Here is a 12,351-nt window from a genome sequence, read left to right on the forward strand (position 1 = left end):
TGATAATTGACTCTCTCTGCTTGACTTATTTCACTCAGCATAATCTTTGCAGTCCTGTCCATGTTGATACAAAAGTTGGGTATTCATCCTTTCTGATGGAGGCATAATACTCCATAGTGTATATGGACCACATAGAATGGCCAAAATTAGCAAGACAGGAAACAATGTGTGTTGGAGAGGATGTGGAGAAAGGGGAACCCTCTTACACTGTTGGTGGGAATGCAAGTTGGTCCAGCCACTTTGGAAAACAGTGTGGAGATTCCTTAAGAAATTAAAAATAGAGCTTCCCTATGACCCTGCAATTGCACTGCACTATACTACACTACAATTGCACTAAACCCCAAAGATACAAATGTAGTGAAAAGAAGGGCCATCTGTACCCCAATGTTTATAGCAGCAATGGCCACGGTCGCCAAACTGTGGAAAGAAAAATCTCTTTTTTGAATGGGATTTTAAAATGGAGAGCATGATTTTTAATTACTCCTGCACTACTGCAATGATGAGATAGTATCTTTGTGAGTTATCTCAACTACAGCAGTCATTAAACCAAGTATCAAAAAAAAAAAAAACCCTTAGAATCAGACCTTCAAACTATTTCATCACAAAGGGGTAAGTTGAAGTTTCAAAAATAATGCTCCATATTCATTCACATCGAAAGCCCAAGACACCATGAAAACCACTGTTGAAGACTCTGGTTGGATGCCTCCCTGCCAGGCAACATATCTGGTCAGGAGCTCTACTTTGAGCTCATGGGGAAAAGTGGCTTTGGAGGAGATAGCCCCCTCAGCTAGAGATCCAACAGTCTGAAGAAAGTAAAAAGAGAAAGTGAGGAGAAAATGTCCAAGAGAAGCTGGTCAGTGCACACCTGATTTTGTCATAAACTAAAGATTACTGCCCTTAGGCACCAGTGGTCCAGCCTGTGGCTAAAGATTTTTAGGGAGGACAGATAGGTTGATGATACCAAGGCCATCTGAAAGGAAGAGAAGGGAAGAAAAGTGCATGCTAGTTCTCCACCTTGGCAAGAATGCCTTTAGTGACTTACACACCACCTAGTGTCCTCACAGACCCATCTCTTGAACCCTTTCCCAATTTACTTAGAATATCTAGGCCATCACCTTGAATGCCTTCGAATTTTCTGTTGTCTATCTCAACACATTTTCCTTCTTCTGAAACAAGAAGAAAGTGTTCCTTCTCTTTTTGAAAGCCAGCTCATTCTACCTCTGCTGTGACTTTGCACTATCAACACTCCCTTTCTTCCATAACTCCTCTCCCCTTTCCATTGTCTCCTTTTCTTTCTCAAGTCTAATTAGGTCCCACTTACTACTGAAATATAAGCCTTATTCTTAATTCTATTACAGCCACAAGTCAACGTTTTCTCTTACTCCTTTCTCCCAGCGTCCAATTTTAAGAAATTGATGTCTCCAATTATCTCCACTTTCTCTTTGCCCCATAGTCCTACCGGGTATTTCATGCATGGACTGACAGCAGTACCTTCTCAGTCCGTGTGTAAGGTGTCACATGACATGACTAGAATTTAAGGTATCCTGTGAGGAGGTTGTGGGGAGGTAATCTAGAGCACAGAGCACTGACAGGGGTCCTTCACAGCAGAGGCTTCATTCTCAAGTTTATTGGAGCCACTGTATAAACAAAATATGGTAATCTTTAGGTTGAAGGATAATCAGGTGATTCTAAGCTTTTTTTTTTTTTTTTTTTTTGATACTTGGTTTAGTGACTGCCATAGTTGAAATAACTCACCCTAGGAGAGAAAGAAAGTCTTTAATTATTTCCAATTATACAAACCAATAGCCTCTTCCCACTTCTCCTTTGTTCCAGTTGAAGATTTGATACCCACTACTCTGATTTCATTTTTCCTTAGATATACCACCCCAGATTTACTTGCTACCTTTTAATCATTTTGAGTTTTTCTCATTGTCCTTCACCCCCTGAGGTGTAGGGTCTCAAACTTTGGTGTTTATAAGAAAAATGTTGACAACTTTTTAAAAGTATAAAGTTCTTAATGCTATCCCCAAATGCTGATCAATTAGGTATGAATGGGGGCTGGGTATCGGTATTTTCAACAAAACTTTCTTTTTTTTTTTTAAGATTTTATTTATTTATTTGAAAGAGAAAGAGAGATCACAAGTAGGCAGAGAGGCAGGCAGAGAGAGAGGGGGGAGCAGGCTCCCTGCTGAGCAGAGAGCCCAATGCAGGGGGCTCGATCCCAGGACCCTGAGATCATGACCTGAGCCAAAGGCAGAGGCTTAACCCCTTAAGCCACCATGCACCTCAACAAACCCTTTCTTGCTATGGTCCTCAGGCCTTCACTCTCAGTTGAGGAAATACTCTGTGACTGTCTGTTCACAAACTAGCCCCATACACAGAGGGCAGGGATAGGAAAGAGGAAAGAAAGAGGAAGACCACCCTAGATTGGTAAGTGGTTTCATTAGCAAGGTAACTTACATATGAAGTTTGTCCTGGGTGGCTTCAAGCCCAGTAGACCACTATACCTGCCCAAAAGAATCTTGAAAGTGTATATGAAGGCCATAACTGGGTTCAATTACGTAATCAGTCCTGATGATCTCAATATCACCTTACTCTCTCCAGGCCACATCCTTGAAATAGCTCCCACTGTGGAACTGGTCAGCAGAGTATACATTCCCAGGATGGGGAGGGGGTAAGGAGCTTCTGATTGCATGAGGTCAATTTGAGGGTCAACTGGCAGTCACATCCTCTTGATTATCTCCTCCAACAGTGGCCTTATCTACATACCTGGCCTCAACTTCCATTGGGATGAACCCCAATTCTATATTTCTCAGTTTACATTTTCATTCAGGGTCAAAATTTGCATTTCCAAGCAATTATTAACCTCTTTCTCTAATTTTAAAGCTATGCCTTACATTTAAACACAGTTTCAGAAATAAATCCTATCAAACCTATCAAACCTATCAAACCTTCCTATCAAACCTCTTTGGGCGCCCATTTTCCTTAACTTTACTAACCACTGTTTTTCCAATTATGCGGGCTCCCTAACCTCAGGAAACTTCAGTCATTGTGAACATTCAGGACCACCCACTCCTTTATATTCCGAGAGGAGGCTGACACTACCTTCCACTTGCCATTTTCAATATCCTAACTCGTCCTTGCTCTCTCAGGAACCCAACAGGCTGCGGCCAGATTAATCTTCCTTAGGAACAATTCTGTTGCTAGAAAACTTTAGTGACTCTCTCTTTTTAATCTAATTTAACTCAAACAGTTTAGCTTGCAATCAGCATCCTCCTCTCAAGCTCTGAAATTCCTCTGCCCACATCCTCCTCCTAATTGTCCTAGAAGTGGGATATTAATCCATTGTCAACCAAAGGCATGGTAAGTATTTTTTCCTCTGTTTCATTGTCTATGGATTTTGAGGGTATTTTTGTGTGCATTTGAAAGTTTGAAACGTTTATATTGTCAAGTTTTTCAGGGATCCTGGGTGGCTCAGTCGGTTAAGTGATTGACTCTTGATCTCAGCTGAGGTCTTGATCTCAGGATCATGAGTCCAAACCCCACGTTGTGCTCCATGCTGGGTATACAGCCTACTTAAAAAAAAAAAAAAATTATTGTCAACATTTAGTTTTCCTTTTTTGCTTCAAAGTTTTGTTTTTGTTTTTTTTTTTGGCTTAAGTTGGTGGGTCACTCTAGGGTGCAGTCTCTCTTGTTTTATGTTATTTTTGTACAGGTCTCCTCTTAGACCTTATACTGTCAGTTCCTTAACAGTAATAATGTTATCTTCTTTATAGGTGTAATGAAGATATTAATGAACACTTATTATGAGCTATTATTATTTTTAGCACCTTACAAATATTAATTCATTTAATCCTCATTTCTACCCTATGGAGGGTACTACAATTAGACTATTGATCCATTACACGGATGTAGAAACTCAGGTAACTTGTCCAACTTTGACACAACAAGGTCACACTACTAGGAATGCTGATGGTGCCAGGACTAGGATCTAGGCAGTTTGACTCCATAAACCCTCCGTGGAACAACTACTCTATGCTGCCCTCTCCTGTGTGGAAAAAAAATAATGGGCGCTTGGTAAGTACTGGTTGAATGGATGAAATTTAATATATAGACCAGCTGGGTTGGTATTTCTGGGCTACACACAGTTTCTTCGAAGACCTCACGAGAGTTTAAGAGGTCACAAGAAATGATCGAGCAGCCATAATGTGAAATGTCAAAGAACCCCAACCTGAGACTCCAAGTTATGAGGCTTTAGAGCACACCAGTCATGATGTACCTGGTTGGCTAAAAGGGAAATCTTGAATGATGAATGGAGGGAGTACAAAAAACGTGGGATCCAAAGCAATGGGCAGTTTTCCACATCATTATAGCAGTATTTTGTAACAATTTCTTTGGCAACTGACAGCAGGCATTTAAATCAGCTATTTCCTCCTCAGAATTCCTCTCCAAAGAATAATAATGGCCTCTGCGACTCTGAAGGAAATGTAGCCCCTACTCGGATACAATCTTATCTGGGAAATTGCCATGGTATTCGTCACAGCTGTCACCGTGCTGAGCCTATTAGAGATGTGCTGAGTGGAGATCTACAGGGTTGTCTGCTCCGAGGGCTCTCGCTACACATTCTTCCGGGTTTCAGCAGGAAAACAAAGAAACACTCAACTTTTTGGGGGGCAGAGACTCCTCAGAGCTGGGTGGGCGAAAGAGAGCCATTCATACAGCCTAAAGGACTTACTCTGTAGCTCAGGTTGTAGATTTATAAAGACATTTGCAGTGACACCACTGGAAAGGACAGAACATGAGAGAGTAAAGAGAGAAAACTCAAATTTCTCTGTCTTTAATTAGAGAGCATGAGGGGAGCTAAAGACCTAAAAAGTGGGAGGTTGGTATTGGGACCTCAGAGTCAGAGTTCTTTTCAGTTCATTTCAGTTAAATGGTGGGCTGTCACAATGTCTGTTCTTCTCATGTAGAAAATGTTAGAGCAGGGAGTCTAGCTCGCTCTCTGTGATCCGTGGTTAAAGAAATGGGGCGACTGACTAGGCCCCTGCATTTAGCAGACTGCAGGAGCCACGGTGCCTGGATTAGGGCCAGTGGGACTTTGTAAACTTTGGTTTTGTAAGGGAAGTTTCCTGCAAATCTTTTTTTTTTTTTAAGGAAATTTTTTAGGATTTTATTTATTTATTTGACAGAGTGTGAACAGAAGCAGGGGAACAGCAGGCAGAGGGAATGGGAGAAGCAGGCTCCTCGCTGAGCAGAGAGTCTGATGCAGGGCTCGATCGCAGGACCCCAGGATCATGACCTGAGCCAAATGCAGACACTTAACCAACTGAGCCACCCAGGCGCCCCAAGGTTCCTGAGAATTTAATGTAAGATTCTTTAATTTAAAAGTGAAAAAATACCCCAAATCATATTCCCTTTTATTTTCAAAGTTATTTTATTTGCTTTCAACCCACAGTTGCTTTTACTAAGAAACTAACATAAAAATAGCCTTCCACTCAATATAGCAGGGGAGATCTTGTACTCTGATAATCCATTGTCCTGGAAACTAGCTTATGGCACCTTGTGAGTTGCTTATTCTCAAAAACTCATTTATCCCTCTTGACTCAAAACAAGATCAGGCATCTTTACCACACACAACACAACATGGGGTGTTCTCAGCTTGAGACTCTGGGACTGGTTATGGCTTTGTACAGATAGCATGCTGTCTGGGCCCACTGGGGTTCCCACCTCCACCTCTCTCCTACCACCAGAGGCCCCTCTCTAGGTTCCTGGGGACTATGGGCAGAGCCAGTATGCTCCTGGGGTCCCTTTTTGGTTTGGTCTTGTTGAGGAAGAAGGGAGAGGACAGAGCCGGGGTAAGGCAAGGCCACCATGGCCACTGTTACGTGATAGGTTTGATAGTACTTTATCAAATTATGTCTGTGTTTCCTCAAACATTCTCTTCGATAGGGCTCACCTAGTAACCATTTTGCTTTTTGTGGATCCATAAAATAATTTTCTCTTTGATGGTAAATGTACCAGAACAAGGGTCTGTGAAACTCTTCGCAAGAGCATAGCAAAATGTTCTAATTACAAATGCCCCTGAAGACTTATTATTGTTGATAAATGGTGACCTGACACATCTATTCAGGGTTTAAAAAAAAAGTCATATTAGAATTATTAACACAGAAAGTAAAGGACATACCATGTTTAACTGTTGTATTATATTTCCTTAGCTCACATACTTTTTATTCTCTTCATAAAAAATGTATTTTGGGTTCATAACCATGAATGTATTACCAATCATTTTACTTATATTAATATAATTATTTGCAATATATCATAATTAAGTGTATCTCAACTGTATACCTAATTATGCCCTTGTGTAATATGAAAAATGTTTCTGTATTAATTTAAAATTGCTTCTAAATGCTACCTTTTATTTTTAAATTTGCATTAAAAGAGAGCATGGCAGTATTCCAAGGCCAATAAAATTCCATCATGTGTGTCTTAACTGAAACATGTGGGCATATATGTACATACATAAACATAAACTAATTTAAAGTTTCTCTTTAATTTTAAGCTTAATATGATTAAATTAGTCAAAAAATAATCAAATGTCTTATAATCATATTCTACTGTTCAAACTGAAATGAAATATACCTCCCTTTATTAAAAAAGTCTGCAGACCTGATTAAATAGATGACAGTGTAATGTCCATTACAAGTGCTTTTTCTGCCATCTAGTGGGAAAAGGAAATCTAGGAGGATTCACAATTTACATTTTTAATTCTATTGTCTTAGAATATTTAGCTAAGGTTTATTTGAAACCTGTTTCAAGTTTGATCTGCGGGTGGACCAGATGTGTGTAATATTGAGCATTCCCCATGGTGCCAAAGGGGCTACAGACAATAACGTAGAGAGTGCTTCGGGCTTTCTATAAAATTGGTGGAGGCCGTTGGCTCCAAACAAAATACTAGCACCATTGTTTTACATAATTGGATTGTCATTCGTTGTCAAAGGGACAAAAGATGCCTCAAGCTCATATATGCCGATACTCGAATTCTGTAAACCGGAGGAAGGAGGGTTGGGAGGGATGGCTTGTTGGACACTGTCTAGATCAGCAGCTTTCAAACTTTCTAAACCGCAGCTCACACTAAGACGTGTATGTGACATTGCAAGTTTGGCTGTGTACGTAAAACAGAAGTCAAAGTTCCATGAAGGAATGACCTTTCTATGGGATTGCTGTATTTTCTGTTCTGTTCTGTTTTATTCTGTTTCACCCTTTTTGGTATTCTTTTATAACATTTTAAATGGACTTCATGAGCCACTAATGGTCCTGAAATTTTAAAAACCCTGGTAAGATGTGTCACCTAAGAAGTCCTAGGTGTTTACCTCTACTGCTTAAAAAATATATGATACTAAAAAAAAAAAGATATATATATATATATATATGATACTAAGTCTAGAATTATGACCAAGTAAAAAGTTAAATGAAAAAAGACACGATGGGGATTGGTTAATTAACCTTTGAGATCTTATCAGTTCTGGATATTTTATCTGATGAGTGTTCTCTGGTATTATCACCATCGCTCTATCTCCCAGAATAGAAGGCTTGGACTCGTCTTCATAAACACCTCTTGGTCAAGGTCTATGCACCTCTTGGTCAAGGTCTATGAATTCTGGCCTTATGAGTCTTCTTTGCTCTCTTTCCATCTTCATCTGGTCTGGACCCTTCCTGTTTCCCCCTGGGTGATTCCGCAAGCTTCCATACTGCTCTCCCTGACTCCATCTCTCGCCCCTCTGAACTTTCCTTCACACAGTTGCCAAGACTGAACCTCCTCCTCACAGGTCAGATAAAATCATTCACTGTATTCTCTTCCTAAGGAATAACACCCGAGTGACTTAGGGTAACATTCAAATTCCTCTCTGTTTAGTGCTTTGTTGGCATTTGCTATTTTAGATTAAACGACCTCCTCATTCGGTTGTGAGCTGGGTCTTTATCTTTATCTCCTTTTAAGCATACTATGTTTGCCCTAGAAGGTGCTTAATAAATATTGGCGGAAGGCGCCGAGTGGAACTTCCTTTGTGACCTTCAGTTTTGGGCACACCCTACGTTCCCATTGTTGTTCTACTAACCATTCCCTGAACTCTCCTTTTATTAATTAGTTCATCTATATATTCATTTTTTAAAGAATGTGCATTTTAAAGAATGAGTTTTTCCTGGGCTGCCATATTCTCTGTTTTCTGCCTGTGGAAATTCTTTTCACCCTTTAAACACCAACTCAAAACCATCTCTTGCAAGCAATTCCCTTGGTTGCCAGAAGAATAAATTCCCACAGCTTGTTGATAATAATCCTTAGTTTCTATTCAAAGCTTAGGCTTTCCTGCACAGTTTTAGATTATGATTCTCTGTGTCTGTCTCACTTGATGATGAACATGTTGAGGGCAGGGAACCTGCCTTGCACATCTTTCTAGTCCCTAGGTGTTTGATAGAGGTTCATTGACTTAAACACTTGTTGCATGTATCTATTTAAATAGGTAGGCTGGAGGCTGAGCCTGCTGGCAATCCTTTTCAATACAGGCCAGCCAATCTTAGATGGGCTATTCTGAAGTATATACACAAGTTTCAGAGCAGGGATTTGACCCAGATTTCTAGTTTGAATTATTAGTCCCTATATTGACACTTTGTTTCAGCCCATGGTGATGCACTGATGGAAGGTCCTTCTCTGTGGGCCTCTCATAGTACCTCCATGCCAGAGGAGTGTGCAGCCTGGAACCATTGGCCTGATTCTTCACTGTTGGGCTGTGAGCACCGGAGAGGGATCTACAGTATGAAAAAAAAAAAAAAAAAAAGAAAGAAAGAAAGAAGGAAGGAAGGAAGGAAGGAAGGAAGGAAGGAAGGAAGGAAGGGAGAAAGAAAAGAAAACACTTTGTTTCAATATCTGCTGAGCACTGTATGCTGTTGAAAATACCAAGAAGTGGAAAAGCCAACTGCCCCTACCACAAAATGAAAGTCCTGTTGAGTGGCCTTTTTCCATGTTCCCATAATGATCTGTGCTTTTTTACTGTCTGTCACTGGACTTCCTTCTTGTACTGCATGTACATGTTTCCATGAGTTCCTTGTAGGTAGACTTCTCTTATTCATTTGTATACTCAGCAACTAGCAAACCACCTGCATTAGCAGACATTCAATAAATATTTGTTGAATGGGAATGAGAGACAGAAAGAATTATAATGGATAAGGAACTATTAGATATTATGTCCATCTTCAAGGCGCTTAGGCACCAGGCAGGGAAATAATTACCTAATCATTCCGACTATAATGTTCTACACTTAATAGACATTCAATACATTTTAATGAATTACAATTAATGAAACGAGAGCCAATTTCTACACCCAAGAAAAATGCTAAATACTTATCAAGAGGTATAAATAGTTGTTTCTGTCCTCTAAGAGAAAATAATCAAGCAAGAAGTAATAAAAATGTTCATAAATACATTACTCAGCAGGTTGTATTTCCTGCCAAAGTTGTCTTAGACATATCACTTGAAGCTGGGATAGTTAGAAAAGGCTTCCCAAAGGAAGGAAGTTCTTAAAATAAATTTTTTTTAATTTTATTTTTTTATAAACATATAATATATTTTTATCCCCAGGGGTACAGGTCTGTGAATCGCCGGGTTTACACACTTCACAGCACTCACCATAGCACATACCCTCCCCAATGTCCATAGCCCCAACCCCCTCTCCCAACCCCCCTCCCCGCATCAACCCTCAGTTTGTTTTGTGAGATTAAGAGTCACTTATGGTTTGTCAGGAAGGAAGTTCTTTGTCAAGAACTGTGAAAAGGCTAAAGTTTCACCCTATTTGCAAGCTGAAAGTTAGTCTATTACATTTTCTTAGATACTTAAAGAAGACCCAAAATCCTAGGTCAGAGACAACAGACTTTCTTCCTCAAAGTATAGCAGGCCAGGGAACTTTGTGTTCACCCTGATGAATGGGTCCTCCAAATCCCATAGGGCTGACACAGAGGGGCCCAGAGGAGCACTGCACACTCTGCAGGTTTGTATCACACTTGAAGAAACCCGAGTTAAGGAAACCCCAATCTTCCAAAGGTGCTGTTGGCAAACCTGTCCAATATTTGCACTGGAAGGAGACATTATCCTTATTAACCTGGTCAGAAAAAAAAAATTTGTCCTCTCCCGGAGGGAGATACTATCTCTCTGTTGAAGGCTGTATGCTCTACAAACATCCTTTGTAGTCCAGACCAAAAGTTGTCAATGCCTTTACTCAGAAGATGGACAGAAACACAAGACACCCATAAAGAATGTACTTCCAACAGTCTTAATTCGGTCCTCGAAGGTTGTCTGTGATTTGATTAAGCAATAGAAAGAGAAGAGATATTCTAGGAGAAGGAAGAATTTCATGGGCACATATTCATTTCCTGACAGATCTCTTTGTGCCTCAGTTCTTTATTTGTAAAATTGGAATACCTCCTTCAAAAGGTTGCTATAAAAATTGCATGAAGATGGGATTGGGAGGGAGACAAACCATAAGTGACTCTTAATCTCAAAAAACAAACTGAGGGTTGCTGGGGGGAGGGGGGTTGGGAGAAGGGGGGTGGGGTTATGGACATTGGGGAGGGTATATGCTATGGTGAGTTCTGTGAAGTGTGTAAACCTGGCGATTCACAGACCTGTACCCCTGGGGATAAAAATATATTATATGTCTATAAAAAATAATTTAAAAAAAATAAATAATTGCATGAACTCATTTATATATGGTATCCAGCCTGGTGACTGACACATAGCAGGTACCAAACTGTTAGTTCTTTTCTATTTCCCCCAGAATGTATAGGATGTGACTCTGTAGCCTGCTCTGACATTAAGAAAAGGGTAAATGGAAGCATTTAATCATTCCATTTGTAAACTTTTTTTAAGCATCTATTTTGTTGCGGGTGCCAGGCTAGAGACCATGCCTGCTCTCTTGAACCTTACAGTCTGCTTTGAGGGGGAAATAGACAGAGGAGAGTAGAATTATCTTGCTTCAACCAAACAAGCTTGTAGAAAATATACCTCCAAAGTTTTATGGTAATTCCATCTGACCATGAAGCCAGGGAATTAATTATTGAGACATAGAAGGAGCATAAACCTAAAATAAGAGCAATGAAAACTCAAAGTTCAGTGATGCCATACACCATTCAACAGCAGGCTGTTTCAGGATCTTTTGGGAAAAAAGAATACTAATAGCTGTAGCAGGAAGATTTCATGTGGACATTATTGTCACCGATGCACGATAGTTCATTCATTTGGTAATATGTACTGAGCATTCACCACATGCTATAGTGATAGGTGCTAGAATTCAAGGATCAAGAACAGGAATTTTCTTGAGAGTGAGTTGGCCCCCAAGGGACAAGGGATTGATTTTTCATAAGTTGGTGTCAACATTTATCTATATATAGATGGAGAAAAGCATGAGAATCTGAGAGATAGTATGAATACGGTATTCAATTTAAAGATGATAAGATTATCAATTCATTGGACAATCCTAAATTAGACCTTGATTAGGAGAGAAGGAAGTTGTTAAAATGTCTTTCTGTGGAGAGCATACACAATTTTTGTTATAGACTACATGCATCAAATATTTAATCGTAATAAAATAATTTTTTGAAAGATAAAAGTTGTAACAACCATCCCTACTTTGGGGGTTGGGCCTGATAATTCAACCACTATGTGAAGTCTGTTGGATGCATTAGAATAGTATGTGAAAGGACATCTCTGGTTGGTTTTGGTACTAGTGGTAATAATACTTCTTTCCTACCTTGTTTCCAGGCTGCATTCCACTTATTTGTTTAGAATCTACCCACTACACTGGAGTATGAAAAATGCTCACGCTATTTGGGCACTGAGTGTTGGGGGCTAACTGGGAGGAGAAGTAAATTACATTTGAGAAGAGAAGACGAGGACAAGGTGTGAAAGGAGAGCCAAAGAGAGCCATGCTCCATCTTCAGTCTTAATTACTCACGGGTCACGAGGCAGGCTTTAGCCAATGCTAAGAGTTGGTCTTATAGCCGATGGCTGAGGGGAATGTTGGGTCCAGCAGTCAAATGAGTGAAAGGACCTTCAGAATTCTCCAGCTGCCAGTCTCACCTCCTCCTCTGCTGCCCTGTGCTGTCTAGCTGGCTACATTCCTTCAGATTAAATCATACTTCTAGGACCTGCTTTTCCCCAGAGAGGAGGGGATGCATTATTAGCAACATCTTAGTATGGATTCCTTTGTCGTGACCTGAGTGTGTGAGAGAAACAAGAAAGACGGCCCAAAATCCTGCAAGTGAGAGAAGAAAAGACTGGAGAAACCCCAGGGGAGAAACATC

The sequence above is a fragment of the Enhydra lutris genome, unplaced genomic scaffold, assembly GCF_002288905.1.
Source record: "Enhydra lutris kenyoni isolate GAN:26980312 unplaced genomic scaffold, ASM228890v2 scaffoldscaffold15, whole genome shotgun sequence".
In the NCBI taxonomy this organism is placed as follows: Eukaryota; Metazoa; Chordata; class Mammalia; order Carnivora; family Mustelidae; genus Enhydra; species Enhydra lutris.